The sequence below is a fragment of the Pteropus medius genome, unplaced genomic scaffold, assembly GCF_902729225.1.
Source record: "Pteropus medius unplaced genomic scaffold, Ma_sr-lr_union100, whole genome shotgun sequence".
Lineage (NCBI taxonomy): Eukaryota > Metazoa > Chordata > Mammalia > Chiroptera > Pteropodidae > Pteropus > Pteropus medius.
The window spans coordinates 27,157,847-27,176,341 of record NW_024351730.1 but is presented as its reverse complement, the minus strand read 5'-3'; positions in this window follow the sequence as shown (position 1 = coordinate 27,176,341).

The following is an 18,495-nucleotide window of genomic DNA, read 5'->3' as shown; positions in this document are numbered from 1 at the left end:
TTGTTAGGTTTCCAAGGAGAATATTGGTAAGAAATCTTAGAAAGAATATTACATGTTCACAGTTAACTAACTCATTAGAGAGAATGCCTTTCTTGCATTTTAATAATAACTACAAAATTTCTACCTAGTTAATTTTAATAAGTGCTCTTTCGGCTACAAACTTCCTGGGTAAACTTTGGATTCCCTGGGCAGAATGACACGGGTGTCTGCTTATTCTGTGAATCGTGCAGTTATTTTTCTCATTTCAAATGTACTCATAGTCTAGAAGGTAAAATATTGAGGAAAGATATGGCTGTGGTTTCTACTTAGTTTGTGCTTTTCTTGGATTTTCTTTGTGTAAGCTCTTGAGTTCTGATGACAATCACAGTCTATAGTATTCGCTTTTCCCAGAAATCCTGGGGATATCCAAGTTATGAATCAGAAATTTTTAGAAAATTTGTTTGTCATTTAATTAATAGAAGATATTATACTGTATCAAATGTGCACATGGAGAATCTAGGTGATCTCTATCAGCAAAGCCATTTATCTTATTTAAATCTGCTTTTTTATTCCTTACCTGGGTTTGCTTGGGATTTTGTGGCTTAGCTGCATCTTGGCTTTCCTGACTCTATGCTTTGACTCCAATTCCTTCTCTATCAGCCTTGGAAACATCTCTGTTGGGGATAAGTAGCTCACTTCTCCAAAACTCACTTTAATATCGTTAGAATGTACATGACTCATGGAGAAGCCAGGAAAATCACTTCCAACCCTTTTACCACTGATTCTGGCCCAGCCTATAGTTTCCTTACGCTTTTTGCTTTAAAAATCTACAGATTGAAACATAGCTCTTACCCATCAAAACAATTTTCCATGAAAATCATCAGAATTCATTCTAATCTTACCAAATGGAGGATGTAACTTGATTCCTTTCAGTACTGGAAATTGCCTTGATGTCACTAGTTTTCTCATTTCCTCCTCATCCATCAGTGAACTTTGAAGCATTCTCAAGATTTCGCTCCAATGCAAAAGATCTAGTCCACCTTTCTTTTAACGCTTCCTCAATTTATGCTTGTGGGTTTTTCAAAATAATATTAGTATTCAATATGAAAATTTAAAATTAATCCTGGAGATATTTTTTGTTTTTCCCAAAAGAGCCATAGTGATGAGTCTCTCATGTCTACACTTTTACATCAGTTTGTGCTACTGGATATGGAGCCCTTTTGAAAGCCCAGACAGAGCGGGGGTTTTGATGTAATGAGGTGACTGTGTTGCTATAGTTACTCTGCAGCTGGCCAAGTGGTCACTGGCAAGAGTTTCTGCAACAATTACTTTGATGACAGTAAAATAAAACTCTTATTTTTTCTCTCCTGGAAGCTGTAGGTGAGATGGATCGATAAGTACATTTCAATTAATTAACTATGAAGAGAAAATGGGAAAAATGAAAGGTTTTCAGTAAGAGAAGATTCTGGAACTCTACTGAAGCAAGCGCTGATACTGTTTTCACCGTCAAAGATGAGAAGACAGGAAAGTTAAACATGTTTTCTCTTTCATATGGTATGTGCTGAGCGTAGAGGGGCAGAGAAATTTGGTCCCTTTAAAATATATATTGAATGATGTGATGAATTTTTGTAGTACTAATTAGCTTTAATCCAAAGATAAATAATTTGATAGAGTAAGAATATAATGCCCAGAACAACCAGAAATCCTGAAAAATTGTTCATGCTATGTCGTGGCTCTAAAGAACACCGTAATATTAAGCAGAATGAGATAAAAATTTTTTACCTATTTTCTTTCTGCTGCTTTATTTGTTATTCAGTGTCCCCACAGTCATAAATGCTAAACAACCTATGAAGGAGTTAGAATATAAATCAGGCTTATGTAACTGTACCTGTTGGGACATAGATGTAGTAATGTAGCATTAAGGATTCTTTAAAAAAAATTTTTTTAATGATTAAAAGATAAACTTAACATACGTGCCCAAATGCACATATATATTCTGAAATTAATGATTAGATAAGTATTTAAGTATGTAGATATTATATTGCTGTGTATGAGTAAACAAATGAGAGAAATTTAGAGCACTGCAGTAGCTTCAATAAAAGTATAATATCTTACGTATGTTAGCTCTTCAAAAATGTCTAATGACTGAAGGAATAGATGAATCAATAAACATATTACTCTCAGGTTACTGGGGCATGGTTTTACCTGAAAACCTTACGTAAATTGTGCATTTTACTATGTATTGATATCTGTTTTAGGCTTATTATAAGTGCAATGGCTTAACGTTTGAAGTATTTTCTTTAGGAACAAAGAATAATGAAATATTTTCTTCCTCAAATCTTTGAGTAAGATGGATTTTTCCACAAAGATGTGTTCAGTTTTTATCCTATAGTTTTGTGTGCTTTGGCCCATCAGTAGAAACAGTAGGGTGCCTTTTGAAAAATGCCAATGTCTGGGCCTCACTGAAGTCCAATTAAATCTGAATCTCTGAGATAAATTTTTAGCATTGACATTTTTTATAATCTCACGATGTGAATCTAATGTGCAGTCAAGGATGAGATCCACTGCTGTAGCTAGAGACTTACGCCTCTGAGAGACACGCAGATGAGGTTATATTAGACAGTATCCATCATTCTACCTGTCTTCACATCGTACTTCTCTTTGAAATTGTTTCTCTCATCACTGAGATCTTCAAATAGCTGTAAGTATTCTGCAAACTTATTACAGGGGAGTGGAAACTTGGTTATCAATGAAATCCAGACCTCATGTGTGGCCCTATGGGATCTTGAAGATCAGCATACAAGCTACTGAGGCTACAGAGGAGAAACAGAACTAGTACTTCTTAACACTTTGAAAATTGATCCCCCCGCTCCATGGTAACTTTCTACATTTAAAAACTTTTATTTTGACAAAATCCAAATTGTCGATTTTTAGAAGTATTTAATAATTATAATTTTATCAGTTTAACTTTTTAAAAGTCCACCAAATTCTCTTACAATATTTTCAGTATTTGCTGAAGTATGACATCCCTCTTGCCTTAATCATGTGCCAGATTACTCGTAAACCTGGACCATATGCCACTGCAATTTGTTGATGGGCCCAAGCTGTTTTGGTAGATAGAAAATCCAAAGGGATTAGAATGGCTCAATCCTCACTGTGAACGGAGCAATGGCAGGAGGGTAGCTACGTGCTCGCCTCTCTCTCCTTGTCCATACATTACCTCTACTCTCTTCATTTAGGTCATTGGTAACCCAAACCTGGAGATCACATTAATGCCCTCAAAAATGTGTTTTATCCTAATGAAGCCTTTACTTAGACACTTAGATAGAAACCAAATTTCAGAGACACATAGATCATGTGAGGGATGGAATAACAATCATTATGCACAAAAGTAAGAAATATGTTTTACAATTTTGGCTTTAGAATGGTCCTGGGGGGAAGAATACTCTTAAACTGATGAGTGACATAAAGCATCTTTCTTTTTTATTTGGCTCCTGTTTTCTGCTTAGCACAGTTAATGGTGTTAGTCTCTGTCATCAATATTTGAATGACTGTAGAAGTTTTTCTGTTTATAATAAAATAAACCTCTATACTCTTGAAATCAGAATCAGATGGTTGATTAAATTATTAAAATTTACAAAAGGCCTTTGAGAAAATATAATTTTCTAGAAGACACTTTCCCACCCTCCACTTTTCTTACTATTGCACAGGAAACTTCTCCAAATAAAAAAAGTTATTGTGGTTAATTTCTTGTGTCTTGAGATCCTTGACATATTCTTGATAGCAGACACTTGTTTTAAACATCTGACATTGTATCTTTAAAGATGAAGCCATAAAACCACATTGATTTGAAGTCTATTTGTTTTTCATACTGCTATTTTATATAAATATAGAACAGTGGAAATACTGGTTATTCAGATTTCTGTGTTGCTATTAAAAAACTTGCATACTGAGTAGTTAAGTGCGGATCTAGAGGATAGAACTTGAAGGTTAAAGTTGAAAGCAGTATAGAAGTCATTCAAGTTTATGCATGAATCATCTTTACATTTTCCTAGCCCAACTTAGGAATCCTCTCTAAATTTTCCTGAAAAATCTTATTTGAATGCTTGTAATGATGAAGATTGCTAGAGAGTCCTTCTTTTTATTTGAACCCTAGTCCCTGTAACTTTCATTTATAGTTTTGCCTTTGAAAGCTCAGAAGAATAATTTTGTTTCTTCCCTATGACCACCCTTAAATACTTGTCTGAAAGACACACCTCTATCTTCAAGAATTTGACAGTCATGATAGCCAAGTTTATAAATGCATTTGCCTTTCTCTAGAGACCCCATTTCCTATATACAGGGAGTGATATTGTCACTTAAAGGCCAAACAAGCATTATCACAATATTACAATCAGCCAATACCCATGAATTTGTTCAAAATGAATTGTGCGTATAGAGGACAGCTGTTCAGTAAGTCACTAATGACCAAGGGTCTCTTTTCAGCAGTCAGAAAGGGATCTTGCTCTCTTGGGAATTTTCATTCTCTTTGTTGTTGAACATAAAGTATGACTAATTTAGAAGATCTGGCATCATGCTATAAGAAAAGACTCGTGTCCCTTTCACATTCCCAGTGGTGAAGAGTTCTTTCTCAATCACACAATTAATTAATTAACTAATTAATTAATTAATTCACTAACTGCTTACATCTTTTAATCAATTATTTTTTAGTTCAAAAGTGACATAAATATAAGTCAGACTGACATACAAAACAAAGAGATTATTATTGTTATAATGATTTTTGCACAGCAAGACTTAGGTGTAAAACTGCAGGATTCAAACAATGTAACCAAGACGTCCTTTCTCCTGATCTCTTGCTTTCTGGGGAAAAATGCACTGTGTTCTCCTTTACTCTCACACTATCACCACACCAACCACACGTTGGACACCAGACGTGTGGGTTTATTCTCATCTGACCAATTCTCCAATAACAGCCGGCTGTCCTAATTTTAAGTCAGTTCTGACACTATCTATTTGAACTTAGCATCAGATCCCACAAGTTAAGGACTCAGCTACACAAGACTGCCTCCATTTCAGGTGTCAATTGCAAGTTCCAGGTTGTTGTTTCTACTTCTAACTGATCGACTACAAATCAGTGTTCCCATAATTCCCTCTTAGGGTTTCATAATTTCTTAGAACAAGGGTTTTAGAAGCTCTGTGTGAGGAACCAGGGTCAAAAAGGAGAGATTAACAGGAACAGGAAGCAGAGACATTATCCGTATCTAATCTATATCTATCTATATCTATATATCTATATCATCATCTGTCTACATCATCTATCTGTCTATCTCTATATCATCTATATCTATTTATATCTATCTATATCTATATCCATATCTATATCCATATCCATATCTATATCTATATCATCTATTTATCTCTATCTCTATCTCTATATCTCTATCTCTATAACTATATCTATATCATCTAAATCTATCTATATCTATATCTATATATCTACCTATATCTATATCTATAGCTATAGCTATAGCTATATCATCTATATCTATATCTATCTATATCTATATCTCTAATTATATCTAACTATATCTATCTATATCTATCATCTATCTATCTTCACCAGAGGTAGAACATGAAGACTGCATAGCATCTGCCTTTTGAAGTCTTAAAGAATATTATAGTCATCCCTTAGATGTGTGTTTAATTAGAAGTCTGCCTCTCAGGCCACAGTTAATAGGCCTCTTTCACAGAAAGACTTGGTGTTTAATTCTACTGCCTCCCTCCTGGGCCCTGGGGTGTAGCTACGGACAAGTCCACGTGACTCACTGAAGAACTATTTCTCAGGTCATTATATGGGTTATAGAGAAACATAATACCCTTGTGGGTATTGTGGATGTAAGCCCCATAGGCTTTCAAAGCTACGTGTTTGGGGGCTTTATCTCTCAGGTGCATATCATAAAAGTTGAAATGCCAGATATGGGGTTCAAACCCTTCATTCCTCAGGGAGAAACTCGGTGTTATGTTTCTTCCTGATTGTGAGTTGCCACACTGAGGGTGGGGTTTATGGTGAAATTGTGTTTCGGCCTCTCCTCTCAGTTTAAATGTGGTTATTTCTTGTTTTCCCGAGGTGTGGGAGTTGCTCAGCTAGATTTGGAGTTTCTTTCCGAGGAAACTTTTGTAAACGTAGCTGTAGATTCAGTGTGTCTCTGGCAGGAGGTGAGTTCAGGAACCTTTTATGTCATCATCTGGAACCTCTTTCGTTGCCACACATCTATGTGCAGGCTAGTTCCTAGATCCCCAGCCTGTCCAACTGGAACTGTAATCTAGTTTACATGAGCTGGATAGAATTTGAATTTCTCATTTATCCAGAGTACCACTTGATCTACTGTGTTCTCATTTTCTCCAGTTATGAGAGATGCTATAATATGGAGGGGGAAAGATAATATATTTCTTATTATTTCACACTTGTCTTTGTTGGTCTCATCCTATCCTAATCCAGATAGTCTTTCTCTATGTTGTAGGTGATATGGTTTGAATAGCCTTGAGTTCATATCATTCCAATTCAGTGATCTTACCAGAATGAAAAAGTTCCTGTGGGCCCCTGCATGAAAAATTCTGGGGATTTTGGGGCCACTTATGTAGTCCTGAAGTGGTGACCATGGCCATTAAACGTGATATCACAATTGGTCAGGACAGAGCCACATGTCCCACTTTGTATCCAGATTCCAGTAACTGAGTTCTTATCCACTCTCTCTACCTCTTTTTCATGTTGATGTGGAATTCGAGGTGGTTTGGTTAAATGTGCACATAATTATTGTGAATGCATGAGCTTAGGATTTGAACTTTTTCAGTGATTTTTGGAATTTTGCAAGCCAGAGAAACATATTTCTAAAATTATTATGATTCTGCAACTAAGCTCTGTCCTTGAAATGGCTTAAAAAAGTGAATACATTTCTAAAAATAATTTTTATGAGATCAATTATATCATTAAACCCAGAAAAAATCTGTCACATAGAAAAGATAAAAGGTGGATTTATTTACAGTGATTAGAAAATAAAACAACAGAATTTATGATGAGTGTATCTATTTAAAAACATTTCAAGTCCTTTTTTGTCAAATAAAAGCTTAGCAGTACCAAACTGTATAAGAGGTATTTATTTAGTTTTGAGAGTTAAATAAACTACCATTTTAAATTTTTCTAAAATCTTAAAACATCTTAAGTAATTCTTATAAACAGAATATAAGATGTGGGAAGTGTGAAATTAAAAATGTTTTCATTCATTAGAGATGACCTTATATAGTTTCACCACTTATGAGTTATCAGGACATCTGTAACTTGTGAAAATGATTTTCATATCTTATTCCCAAATATTGTGTATTTTCTCTTCATTTTTGAAAACATGTAAATATGCAAATGAACACATTGAGAGATTTTTTTTTTATATTTACTTAGTTATACCAAATTGTTAAATAAGAGTTTAAAAATCCATTTGTTAAGACATCCCAACAAAAGCATAACTAAACTTACTACCAAAATTATTCATGTCCTTGCTCCTTCACAGAAAATGACATCTTTCCAGAGGCATAACAAACCGGTGCATTGGGTTATAGAGAAACATAATAATATCAAATACATTTTTCACTTGTGTATTGCAGGTATATTAGAGTAAGCATAAATTTTTTAAAATTTAAAGGAAATAGTGAATGGCTAATTAATGGACTGGATAAAAGAGTTAAGCAGATAGAGAAATGGAAATCTGTTTCATATCTATTTCCACATAATCTCTTTTTAAAAAGGGCATGAGAGGCAGTGTTTTAAATAGACAAGTTGGGAAAACCAAACTGATGTTTTGGTATGATTATGCCAGTTGGCATCTAAATTGGGTGCTTCACATACCTTGTCTCACATCTTCTTGGGTCACTTTTTACTTCAGCCATTGCTGCAGCAACAAGTGGTGTGTAGTAGTAATGTGACGGGACTTTGTCACAGCTGCACAACCACATCTGTGCCTTCACGGAGTAGGGTGAGGCTGAAAAGATGTCAGCTGGTGGTAAATGTAGCAAGGAAGCAGAAAACAGTGAGTGGGGAGAGGGCAGATGAAAATTTTTAAAAAGGTGGTCAGTTAAGACCTTCCTGGGAATAGAGTATTGCAGCAAAGACCTGAAGGAAGTGAGGGAGTGAGTCTCTCTGGAGGAAGAGGCTTCCAGGCACAGGAAAGAGAATGCAGAAGCTCTGAGGCAGCAACATGACTAGAATGTTCACAAGTGCCAAGGAAGCCAGTTCCTGGTTGAGAGTGAGCCAGAGAGAAAAAAAAGCAGGAGATGGGGTGAGAGATAATGTTCCAGGATGTAGAGATCCTCATGGGCCTCTCTAAAGATGATGACTTGGGCTCTGATGAGATGAGAACTCACTGGAAAGTTTTGAGAGAAGGACCAACACGATGTAGTTGGTGTGTTGAGATTAGACTAGAGATTGTGTGGGCAAGTGTGGAGGTAGAGACATCTGTTTGGAAATTATCACAATAATTCCCTCAAGAGATGATAGTGACTTTATAAAAGGTAGAAGCAATAGATGTAGGAAGGTGTGATGAGATTCTAGATATATTTAGAAAGTAGAACCAATAGAATTGGTTAACAGGCAAGATATGAGGTAAGGAATGAAGGATAATTTTAATGTTTTAATTGAAAGAAAGATGTTTTTATTAGCTGAGACTGGGAAGATGCTGACACTTGGTACGTCTGAGGAGGGGATCAGGTTTTGGATGCAGTAAGTTTGAGATGCTTGTCAGATGTCAAAATGGAAATATAAATTAGGCAGTGGGCTAGGTATATGTATCTAGAGTACAGGCTAGTGCCTGGGATGCATTGTAAATATGGGACCCTTATATAGATGATAGTTTAGGTAACAAAACTGGATGAATCACTGAGATAATGTGTGCAGGGCAAAAAGAAGGGGTCTTAAGACTGAGCTCTGGGTCACTCCAATATCTAGAGGTTGGTGGGCTAAGGAGAAGCTTGCAAAGGAGCCAGAGAAGGAGTGTCATTGAGGTAGAGGATGACAGGGACAGTTAAGTCTTGGCAACCAGGTGAAGAAAGTTTCGACAGTATCAAATACTGAAGGGAGGTGCGTGAGATGAGGATTGAGAATTAACCATTGGATTTAATAATGTGGAGGTCACTGATGACCATACAGAGCAGTTTCAGTAGAGAAGTAGGGTCAAAAGTCAGAGAGAGTTCAAGAGTAAAGGAGAAGAAAATTAAAGACAGTGAATATACACAACTTCTAAAGGGAAGTCCAGAGTGGAGTTGTAGCTTGAGGGGGTCTGTGAGGTTAAGAGAAGGATTCTTTTGTTAATATGGAAGAGATAATAGCATGCATATAAGCTGTTGGAAACTATTCCGTAGAAAGGAAAAAATGGTGATGTTAGAGAAAAGAAAGAATTTCAGGAGCCCTGGCCTTGTGTAGACAAGGGATTATGTGTTCCAATGTACACGGGACCTTTAATAGCAACACAGTTTGTACAAAGTGACAGGATGGCAGGAAGCTATGAAGAATATATGGGCACAGATGCAGGGAGGTGGTTAGGTGTGATGATGCAAGCTTGCGGGAGTTGTTTTTTCATTGTTTCTATTTTCCTGTTAAATAGGAAGCAAGGTCAACAGCTGAGGTGAAGATGGGAGAGGAAGTGTTGAGTGTGTGAGGATAGACGAAGAGATTTGGAATGGTCTTCTAGATGGGTGAAAGAGTGAATGGATTAGGCAAACATATACAGACAGCCCTTGAGTGACAGGAAGGACTCATTTGAAAGTTGTATGCTTTTTCCAACCATGTGCAGCTGGGTGGAGGAGCAGAACCATCAGAGAGTTGAATTTAACCAGGATGGGGTTTTCACAATACTAAAATGAGAGAGGTGCAAGGGAACTGAGGGTATAAACAGGGAAGATTTTCATTATAGCATGGTTTTATACCAATTTCATGTTTTGTTTTTTTTAAAATCAATTTCCTCAACTGATCTCAGCCTTTTTACTAAAGTTACCACTTCTTATTTGTCCAGCTTTGGAATCCCAGAGTCATTTTCGTGTCTTCCTTCATCTCACTGCTCAAATACACTTATTTACCAAGCAGTAGTTGTCATATTATTGCCATCCTCACTAGTGTCATTGTCACAGAAGGTAAGTTCAGAAGCCGACAATGTATGGAATGGGTAGAGCAGGATAAGACTAGAAAAACAGTCTAGTGTCAGAATATGGAGGTCTAGAAATCAGAGGTAAAGAATACTATTCTTAATTAAACAGAGAGTCATGGACTTCTTACTTGGTGACAGTCTTCTCCACAGTGTCTCCCAAGAGAACCAGTAGGAAGTTGCATGGTCCTTTCTGACCTAACCTCAGAAATCTGAGTTAAAGAATAACCTGTTTTTGAAAACAAATTTTGGAACACAGCAACATTCATTTCTTTACATTTTGTCTATGGCTGTTTTCAAACTTCAACAGCAGAGTTGAATAATTACAACAGAAACTGTATGGTCTGCCAAGCCTGAAAGAGTTACTATCTGGCCCTTTTCAGGAAGAAGTTTGCTAAGCCCTGATCTAAAAAAAAAAAAATATATATATATATATATATATATATATATATATATATATAAAATATATATATTTATATATATATAAAATATATATATATATAAAGTATATATATATATATATATATATATAAAAATATATATATATATTTTTTTAAAGTATCCAAAGTGGAGGTTTCAATCTGACCAGTCATGGCCTTTGCTATAGAACTGAACCTCATAATGTGTAATGAAAACCTAACTAAATAGAGAGCTATATCTATGAAAAAGATCAAATTTCTCAGTGATATTAGAAAACAATTCCTACCCCTCATTTCCTCTCTCCAGAGATGTACCCTAAGACAAGAAAAAATACATGAACTGCACCCAGATTTAAACATTAATTTTGGGACGTTTGCCAGACCAGATGGTTAGAAAAGCTAAATACCATTGATTTATTTCTTACCCTTTATGAAGCAACATTAGAGACAATGGACCTTATCAGAACAAATGAGAATAAACAACAGAATGCAGATCAGAGGAGAATTAAGAACAAATGCTATTGGATTTTATTATGCTATAATTAATTTTCTATGTAGAAAAGCACTAATTATTAGCTAATTGTAAACGGCACCAACCAAGCTTTATCCAATGGCAGCTGGGCAAGGATGGACTTTTCTGTTTCACAAATGTCACTTTTCCTTGTGCAATATTGTTATAATAATTTTTAGTACCCTAAGAATGCTCTCTTGCAAATGCATTTTATCATCCATTAAATGCCTTTTGAGCATTACTACACATTCGAAGCTAAAAAACACAGAGATTAATGAGACCTGATCCCTGCAAACAATATGGTAGTGCAGTGATGATTTGCACCCAGAACTGCAACAATACTTCTTTCATTGTTTTGGATCACAGACCCTTATGAGATTGTGATCAAATCTGCAAATCCTAGTTTTAGAAAAAAATATGCAAAGGCACATATAAAGAAAATGTTACGTATGATTTCAAGAGATTTGTTTATTTTCTAAAGGTCATTTATGACAGTTTATATTGGGGTTAATCCAGTTTTTAGAATCTTTGTGCTACAGCATGGGCATAACTGAAAGCCAGTGGTGCCTACGTGTACAGATGCACACATACAAGTATCTTAGTTTCTTCAGGAGATTAAAATGGAAAAAATATTTTCTAGGTGGGAGGAATGGCTTATGCAAAAATAATGAGACATGATATGGCAGGGGAATTCAGGAAGTCAAGACAGTTTGGTATGACACAGTGAAGCCTTGTGAGAAGAGGCTGAAAAGAGACTAGAGACAGGATTATACCAGGCTTTGTATATTTTGTGAGTAGACCAATCTCTTTTCCTTCAGGGATTATATATCCCTCAGGGGGACACACACTATAGGACATGCCATTTATCTAGAACACTTAAAGATATATATTTGTTTCTTTCTGGCTGATTCATTTTCTTTCCTTAATTTTCTTTTGTTGTTGCTGTTTTTTTTTTTTTCTGAATTCAAGTACATGCTACTAAATAATGATCTTTTGTATACTAAATTCTAAAGTTTAATTTAGTTTTGTATCATTCCTTCCAGGTAGATTTTATTTGACCTATTTGCCCATAAGAAACACGTTCAGAAAGGTTACTAACTTGAGCAAGCCCACAGAACTAAAAGTGGCAGAGCTGGGAATTAAACTTAACTTTTTCTGACTTCAGGTTCTATACTTTTTCTTCTAGGCTTATTTATACTTAACCAAATAAAATTTTATTTGAAGAATAACTGATTATTTCTGGCTAATGTAGAATAGTGTCTTAGGTTAAGTCAGGATATTAATTAAAACCATACTTTTCATTTAGTATTTTTATTTATAAATTTTATTTAGGCCAAAAATTTTGGAAGGAATAGGACTTACTTCTGTTTTTTTAGTAATCCTTCACTCTTACCTTTGGTTTTTATTTTGGTAAAGAGAACATTAGAGGAAGGCTTGTAGCTGGGGTTGAACTGAGCAAGCTGGACAGACCGGGAAAGGATTGGAAGGGTTAAAACCTGGATTACAAGGCACTGGGAATTCTTCCAAAACACATATTCAAAGCAATAGACAAAATTACTGTGCATAATCAAGAAAATTACACATTAAGAATTTTTTATACATGTTTTCAGCCTTCTCCAGGGGTGGTGAAAATATATCATTACATAATCACGAAGTGAAGAAGGCAGTGATGTCTAAAGAATAGGAGAAACTCTACATAGTCACAAATACAGTCCTCTCCAGTGTCAAATATGGCTTCAAATTCTGTTAGCTTTGTTTTAGGCATAATAGATTATTTCTAGAAGGCCTTTCCAAAAGTTAAACCCAATTAACACATGAACCTCTATTGAGAACTATATGCCAATTAACGACTACAGATTCCAAGGTGGTAGAGTAAGAAGAAAGAAACAGTGCACAGGTAAATTTTGGTTATGAGAAGATTTAGAACATTAAGCCACCAGAGGGGTCAGACTAAGGTGTGGCACCTTAATATCAGATGAGTACTTAAAAGGACATTCAAAATCCAACAGAAAAAGCAAATGGTGATTGAAGGTGTCAAAAGAGAGGAGGCTTCACTGGATAAATCTGGCTTGCTGCGTAATTGTGCCCAAGGCCTGCTCTGAATATAATACAATAAGATCCATCACTCTGAAATAATTTACTGAGAGACATTGAATCACATTCGCAAAGGAGAAAAAAACATGTCAAAGGCATTTCCCAATATTGTATAAATGATGAGGAAGCATTTCTGGAACATAACATGTTGAGTGCTGTTTGTGTTCCCCTCGGAAAGACGACCTCTAACCCTGTTAACCAGACCCAGTCAAGTCACAGCTCTGTTTATGTGGAAGCTTTTGTGACTTTCCAGCATGCTTTCCCCTCAGCTGGATCCCAAGCACAGTCCCATTTCATAGCCTTACATCATCTCCTCGGAACCTGGCCAGGTGGAGAGGGAACAGCTGGGAAGGGATGATTGAAAAAAGCCCCAAGGATTCTACAGAAGGTCCAGAAATCCCCTTTACTAAGTAAACTTAAGGAGCCTGAGGGCACTTTCATCAAACGCAAGGGCAGTGTGAGAAGAGAGAAACAAAATGCAAGTTGAGTGGCGTGACCACACTGCAAGGAAAAAAACATTTGAGGCTAAAAGTTTTGTATATTTCTTAGCATTTGGTAATATGATGACAGACATGTTTACTAAAGCCTAAGAACAGATATCTGATCGTGATACAACAATAGGGCATGAAGTCCCGTAGCAAATCATAAAGTCCCACTGTATTTTCATAACTGAAATACATATTTTAAAGATCCTTTCAATTGTTCAGTGTCACTACTCACATTATAATTCATTTTTATAAAAAATCTGTTTCTAAAATGACTCTTCAGAAATGTCAGTAAATCCATAATATCAGCTGAAATAGAGTATCAGTTGTTATTCAGTGTTATCTCATTTCTTTAAATTGAAAGACTATTGCTAATGAATATCTCAGGGAAATAAAAAGCAATTTTGCCTCTATTTTGTTTCTTTGAATGAATTTCATTGCTACTTCATGATTTACAAGCTGGATATTATTGTGAAACTTTTAAATCTCTCTGTATAATTACAGCTACTAAATGGAGATAATATTAGAATCTACCTGCTACAGTTCTTCAAGAATTAAATTGAATAAAATATGTAAAATGCTTAGCAAAATGCTGGGACATAGAAAGCGCCCAGTGTTAGCTGTAATAATCTTTATCATCACCATCATTATTCATTTAAATTCAGGTTAATCAAGAACATAGTAATTTTTAAATGATAAATTTTATGTTTGAAGATAGCATATAACTTCTGACTATAATTTTACATAATTATCACGACTGTTTGATTTGAAAACATAAAAAATTCAGCACCTTCTAAATTTGCTTGGTAAGGGAATCATATGTATGTATAAGAAAAGGTTTTTATTTTTTTTATTTCAAATTCTAAAAATAGATTTAATTTTCAGACATGATAATGTTTGATTTGTGACAAATCTAAAAATCTCAGTAATTAAAGTTTATTGATAGTCATATTTGCATTATATATTTTGTCTAATCTTTAAATCTAACATGCCAAAATAGAATCTTTGATGTTTTAAAATATTTTTATTAAAAAAAAAAAGGAAACATTTGTATACCAATGTGGAATGCTTAAAAAATGTGCCATGCAGAGGAATATGAAAACATCTGTGAACATCAGACTTATTTTGTTTGCTATCTTTTAGGGCACTAGATTCTCTAGCTTTATTGAGAAATGTTCAGAGATGAGTGGAAATTGTTTTGAAATCAGAAAGATGTGCGTCAGTGCGTATCTGCCACAGCACGGAGCCCTCCCTTTGTTTAAAGGCCAGCCAAGCATTGTCTTAGAATCTTCATGTACTCATCCCAGTGACATAAATGGGAGTGTCGGGTTGAAGTCCTTCCAGCCTTGGCTACACCGTGGCTGGGTGTTTTAGATCTAGATATAAAATTAGTTTCCAGGCTTAGAATCAAATGTAAAGAGAATTAAATACCCTCATAATTTGTTTTCCAAAAACTACAAAGATAATTTAATTGGGATAAGTCCTGATTTAATAAACAAGTAAAGTTTCCCAGGTTTCTATGTAGAAATATAATTCCTTGAACTGGTTAACATTTTCATGTTTCAGAAGTTCTTCCTTTCTGTCTCACCACAACTTTAGATTCCCTGATAGTCATTTGTCTTAGACGCTCTTTGAAGGCAGATTCTAAGACAAAGTCTTATACATAGGTAGTTTATTCAAGAATAAGTGGAAAGCAAGAAGTGGTGGAGTATTGAACAGAAAGGGGGAAAAGCCAGTGAAAGGATGCATTACTAATTTGGCCACAGAGTTGGTGCTCAATTCTGCAGTTCCTTCTAAAGAGCTTTATGGTATGTGTTTCAAAACTGACCAACTGGGTATCAAAAGGGTGGACATCAATCCTTTAGCTTCTGCTTCCCATTGGTCAAGGGAAGTCTCCCTGATATTTAACTATTTTGCAGTTCAGATTTCCCGTGCAAGTGCCTTAAAACCAAAATCAAACAAAAAGCCAAAAACCCAGGCAGGAATTGAGAGATATTTATTTAACACAGGCCTGAGTCCAGTGCTGTCAGGCTATATCTGTGGGAAGCTGAGTACAGCCTTCTAAGAACTGGTCACCACAGTAGTTGTGGAGTAGAATATGGAGAAAATTTGGAGTAGAGTCCAACACTTCTCAATTTCTCTCATTCCTATTACAGTGTTCCTTTCAAGGTAGTGGCCAAATTTGCAAGGACTTAATAAAAGAGAATTAGTGAATTGGCTGTGGTCCTTACTTTGAATTTCCCTTATATTGGGCTAGTAAGACAGTCTAGCTGTTGCCTGGGGCAATGGTCTCAGACTTTTATCATTGTGGGTCTGGACCATTAGTTGCCTCGCCCTTATTGGGCTGTGGTTGCTGCAACTGCCGATTCTCAGTTACCACTCAGTGTAAAAGCACCAAAGATGGCCCTGTGAATTTTCTCTTTTTCAGATTATATTCCTCCCTGACTCCAGTGTGTAGCAGCAATCCTAAATCCCCATAGGAATTAAGGTGAATTATCATCTGCAACATAGTTAACTCTTTGCTTGCTATTCCGTGGCATGATGAGCCCAACTTGATATAGTTATAGCTTCAAGTTTACACGAATGCTGACAGGGTACCCTGATAGAAATATTCTATCCTGGGAAATAGGAGTCCTAATATGACCTAAAATAATGGTGACAGGAAGCATACATTCTGAAAGTGGGTCACAGGGAGCAATGGTGAGAAGCATCTACCCTACTTCTACCTTGGTTCTCAGACCTGTATATTCTATCCACAGGGGACACAGAACCATTGGTTCAGAATATAAAGCCCATTTTGGAGAACTGCATGCCAATATCACAGGATAATGTACCTAAGCTGGTGCCTTCGCCAAGCCTTACTACTATTCTGTTCTTTAGTTAGCTATTTGATTCAGGCTTATAGCTTTTGACTGATGAGTGTGCAATAAGACAAATGGATTCTGTGAGTATATGCTCATTCTTATGTTGCTTTTGTTGTAAATTGATCTGTTCTTCTCAAGATGAAGCAGACAGAAGAAGGAGGGTATATTACTATACATACTTGTAAAGTTTTATACTGAGCTTAAATAATGATTTTGTGGTGGATGGAACCCACATAGGTAACAAAAAATTTGTTTTGCAAATCATTCAGTAAATCCAAACTGCTATACAGAAGTTGTGACGGTTATCAGCATTTACAGGATAGGGAATTTTGCAAATAGAGCCACCCAGACTGGTGAAGAGCTGCCTTTGATTACAGGTGCAGTCAAGCTGATGCCTTGAAGTATATAAGCATCAGAAGAGAAATGGAAATCCCTTGATGTCTGCTACCTATTCCTCCCCGTCCTCCTTTCTGGAACAGCTGCCATTAGCCTCAGAAATCTTGAGTACTGTGGGCAATTTCGAAAAAGAAAATGTAGTTTGAAATTCTGAATTTGCACAGTATTATAAGAATAATTCATACTAATGAGTTTAAAAATCAACTTTTTATTGTCTTCTCACCAGCTGCAAAATGTTTCATACTAGTGAATTTTTGCAATAATACAGTATAGTAAATTTTTTTAACTTTGAAGAAAAAATACTTGAACTTCAGAAAAAAAAAAATAGAGAGTAGGCAAAAGTGTGTGTACTGACCCTGGGGCAAGCATAACACAGCAAGTTTGAAGAGGCAAAAAAAAAAATAAATTTATGTTACTACTGGAACTCAGACAGGGAAGGCTGTAGTTACCAAGAATCCAAAGCCACAAGGGCTGTGGCATAGCTAGAGTAAAGCAACACCCTGCGTTCAAGGACATTAACTTCAGGAGGCTGGAAACAAATATCTTAGAGCCCTTTTCTGTCCTGATCCTCAGGCAGTTTATTTTAAGAATGTCTTGGATTTTAAACAGTTCCTCACAGTGAAAGGAGTCCACCTGGACACCACAGATGACACCTTCTATACTCAATTTGTTATGAGATGTGTCTCCATTCCCCAGCAGAGTAAGACAATTGCATCTGAATGTTTCAACAATATCCATGAAAGTGAAAATGAGGAAAGCATGGCATTAGAAAAGAAAACAGGTTATCCAGTTCTCAGACTCAAGCGAGACTTCTTCTATAGACTCCTCAGAAGAGGGGGATGCCTTAGCGCTGGCCCCAACAAGAAGGAAGAGCCATCCACAAAACTGTGACCACTATTTATGCAGAGCCAGGCCCCAATGCTAAGAAGCATGTGCTCAGTGTTTCATTCTATCTGTGAATTATAATAAACGTATATGACACATCTTAAAATGTAAAAACTGAAAGCAAAAACAAAAACAATCTGTTAGTGTAAGGCAATGTTATATGTGAAACCATGTCAATTGTGTGGGTGTTAGGTAAATACTTGAATAGTAGTGCTGGAAGAGGCTTGTAGGTATAAAAGAAAAACCCAGGTGTCAATTCTATTAAGGATAATACAGGATAGAAAAGGTCCAATGTAATGCAATTAAAGTCAGATTGTTGGCTATCCTCCTCAGGGAAGTTGCCATATTGCTGCTAGGGGTAGGGCAATCAGTAGTGGCAGTAGCTAGATCATTCTTGAAAAGAGAAAGCCCATGCTATATAGTGCATGTATAGTCTCTATCATTGACACAATGGCCACATTATTCATAACTCATTGTCTCAGCACCACTGGGCTGAGTAAATAAGATGATTGACACAGGATGGATAGTCTTGTCCAGTCGGTAATTAAGTGCCTCTTTTGTGGGGGATGCTCCTCACTGGGCATTAATGTGAGACATGAATATTCGCATACTCTAAGCCCACTTCCATTGTACCATCTTCTTGTCTTTGCCACTTTTCCAGACTTCCTTCATTCTGAT